A 3,983-nucleotide genomic window follows, 5' to 3' on the forward strand; every position below is an offset into this window, starting at 1 on the left:
CTTATCCACTCTCTCCTTCTACTAAATCTTGCCTCAAGACCTTTGACTTGTATGCTTTCCTGACACAGTCTTCCTCAAGGAATTCCATAGCATATCCTCTGCTTACATATCATAGAGGCCTTTCCACTCTACATTAAAAGCATGTCCTCCCTCCCTTATCCACTCTCTCCTTCTACTAAATCTTCTCTCTCCTACCTGGCTTTATTTTTCTCCAAAGCTTTTCATCCTCCTCCTCATGTATTATCTGTCTTCATTCCACTAGGAAGCTCTATAAGAGCAGTATTTTCTGTTTCATTCACTGGTGGCTTTCCTGCCTAGAAATATATCTAACACATAGTAGCACAGAAGAATTATTTGTTGGATAGAAAGTCAAAGAATAGAAAAGTCAATAGAAAGTACTAAACATAAGGGTGGCCCTCAGAGCTGGGATGCCAGGTTTGAGCCTTTACTATGACTTAACAAAAATGTTCCCAATAGCAACCCTTTTCTGCTTCCCTAGATGTCCCTGTTCCATCTCCATCTCTCATAGCCAACCTAGTGCCACAAGAGACCCTAGAGAGACAATACACAGGAAAGAGATGAAACTCAAAGGGAAGCAGGGAAGGCAAGAGTAGAACTAAATGTGTAGCAGAAGTCATGGGTGTTCAGAATCTGAGCTTTGATGCTCTGAACTGAAAGAAAAAAAGCAAAGCAAATCCTGTAGGATGTCATTAGATAACACTAACAAAGTGTCATAAAATAAAGAGCCTGGGGCTTAGCTGGTAAGATATTGAGATTCTTAATCTTCTTAATTTTAACCTGTATTTGTGCCAGGAACTAGACACAAACTTTAATTTGGAAAGCCATAGTACAATATAATGGTTAAAATCCCAAACTTTGGAGAAAGACCAGGTGAGTTTAAATTCTTTTTCTACACACACTACCTATGTGACTATGGGCAAACTGCCTTCTCAGTCTAGGCCTATTAAATACAATATATAAATATAACATCATAGATATACTAGCAGGATTAAAGGAGATAATGTGATCAGTCCAGAACAGAGGGCTCCATGGAAAGCCATTGCTATAATTACTAAAAATTACTCTCCACCTCCACAACTGCAGGCAGGAGACCTACAGTGTCAAAAGCAGGAAAATTAACAGAGCTCACTATGTGTTTCATAGATGTAAACTATACCATGTGATGTCACAGACAAAAACGCTCTATAAACACAAAGAAAAAGACTTTGATATGAAAAACAGTTGAATATTTTATTGTGAAGTTTTCCTCTGACAAGTTGATTACAAGCACACACAAAAGGGGCAGTACCAAAATAAGAGACAAAGTCCAAACAGAATAAATTAAAATGAGGTGTTTTTTTTTTTTTTTTTTTTTTTTTTTGTGAAACCGGGGATTGAACTCAGACCCTTTTGCTTGCCAGGGAAGCACTTATTCTATTGAGCCATCTCCCTGACCCTAAAATGAGTATTTCTAAAAATAAGTCTGTCCTAAAACCTACAATATTAAATAACAAAAACTTAATGACGAGGGCTATTCCAACATATATTTTATTGCAAATGAAGTAAAATTCAAACAATTTAAATGTGTGACAACTACAGTATAAAACTCAATCAAAAATTACAGAAAGTCATTTTTAAAAAATTCATCTTCCATTATCTAAAAGGCTTTACATAAAACACTAGTTTTGTGATTGACAAAAAAGCAGATGGCAATTCCTGAGCATGCACTGGAGTGATAGGAAAAACTCTCAAAGCAGTCACATCTGTGAGTTTCAGCCCTAATCTAAGCACATCTTCACCAATTTCTTATTTCCACTATGTGAAAGAAGGATGAAAATGGAGATGAATATTCTTACCCACTCTGTTCTACACTATCAAACCCAATGCCAGAAATAAAGTAAAAAATATTCATAACTGCTCAAAACTTATAAAGTCCAAATAGGAAAACCAACTTCCTATTTGGTATTTATGTTCAAGAAAATACAATGACTCCTATACATTATAGTACAATCCAACAATCACTTAAGCAGATTCTTAAACTGACTGCTTTTGAAATCTGGCTCAATTATCAACTAAGGATGTGAAAGTGACCTGGTTGCCACTTCGATCACTCAATTGCCAGGGTTGATTCAGCTGACCTGGCTGGTGAGGCAGGTGTCCCTTTCCTCCCTCACTGCTTCACATATTTTCCTCCTAAAGCTGCATGTTGGTCCCCAGTGGAAGAGGATCATTTTCTAGTCAAGGGTTTATGAGTAGCTGTGCTTCCCTACTAGACCTCCAAAGGGGCTCTCATGTATCAGTTGAGTGACCCTGGCAACTTACTTTGCCCTTCCATGCCTCAGTTTCCTCACTCTAAAACACAGAAATGACATCTTCCTCATAGGGCTATGACAGTCTAAGATACTACCTTATTTTGTTGCTGTTATTGAGACCAATTATCTAACACCCAAAATTAAGGAAAGGTTAATGTTGACTCAACAGTCTATAGAGGTTTTAGTCTATAATCAGCTAGCTCCAAAGCAGGGTAGCATGGCAGACAAGCATCACAGAGAAACAGCTTATGGTAGGCAGAAGGTAGCAAAGCAAGGGACCTTAGCAGCTTTTCCTCACCCCTTTTATATTCTATCTAGGGTGCTGGGCTTAGGGTAGTGCCAAATCAGCGAACTGATTTAGTAATCACACACCCAAACAGGAAGATGGTGTAGTGAGCAGCAGAAAAAAAGCCTCTCCGATATCTGGTGTCCAGACACTGGACTATATCAACACGAGGAACAGAGAAAAGTGGGTCCCCTGGACAAATCTACAGCAAGAATTGAAGCCCACAGGGACGGCAAAGACAGAAACTTCAAAGAAGAAGAAAGAGGTGGCAGGTAGTGCCTTCTCCCTTAGCCTGGACTCACTGAGTGGGAGGGGCAGCTGAAACATGCTAGTGCTAACTACTGGCCACCCCAGAACCCCAATGGAGAAATGTGCCAGTGGAATGGAGCAGTGGATACCGCAGACTATAGCAGCTGGTGAGTTATTTGAGTTCAGATGGCCCCCATGGGAGGAAGATTGGCCAGGAACTCCTGAAGAAAGGGTCCAAATGAGATCAGAACTTGGAACAACTGCCGGCTCCATCTAACAGCTCCCAGTGTTAGGGTCAGGAAGGCGAGTTCAAATTGGCAGAAGGCACCCAGACTGCTACAGGCTGAACAAGTCTAGTTCCAGCCTCCTGGCCAGAACCAGCCTGAACTTCAGTGGAAATAAAGGGGCAGGATCATTGGGATTACCCACTACCTCACCACAAAGCTACTGCTGGCTTGCTGGGTTTAATCAACACAAATCTGGACTCTTTTTTGCCCACACTATCAGTGACAACAGAGACACACCTTGAAGTGGACATTTTTCTCTTTTCTTGCTTTTTTGTTTGCTCTTATTTGTTATGGTTTGTGTACAGGTGTCCCCTCAAAGCCTCTTGCAGTCTTGGGGTAGCTTCTGGAGTTTATGACTGATTACTGTAGGTGTGGATGCTGCACCCACCCTGGGGCAGGTAATTTGTATTACAATGTAAGGTGGGAAAAGATGTTAGCTGCTTGAGCTGCTGCTACCTCTTCCTGTGCTCTTGCCCTTTGCCTCGGCCATGAACAGTTGCCTTCTGAGGTGTGCTGCTCTGCCTTGGAGCCAGCTGAGTATGGACTGAAACCTCCAGTAACTATGAGCAAAGTAAACCTTTCCTTCCTTCATTCTGAGTGTCAGGTATTTGTCTCAGCAGCGAGAGAAGAGTAACTAAGACATTATTCTGATATCAGTGTAACCATGGTTTCTGGTTTTGTTGTTCTGTTGTTTTCATTTCTTCCCTTTCCCTCCAGTCTTCTTCACCAGTTTCCCTGAGTTTGTATGATCCTCCTTTGTCCTCTAGCCTTCTAATCTCTTATTTCTCTATATCTCCCCCTAAACCTCTTTAAAATATCTCTCCTGAGGGTAAAATCTCATACTGTACA

Source organism: Octodon degus, unplaced genomic scaffold (assembly GCF_000260255.1).
Source record: "Octodon degus isolate 3935 unplaced genomic scaffold, OctDeg1.0 scaffold00071, whole genome shotgun sequence".
Taxonomy (NCBI): domain Eukaryota; kingdom Metazoa; phylum Chordata; class Mammalia; order Rodentia; family Octodontidae; genus Octodon; species Octodon degus.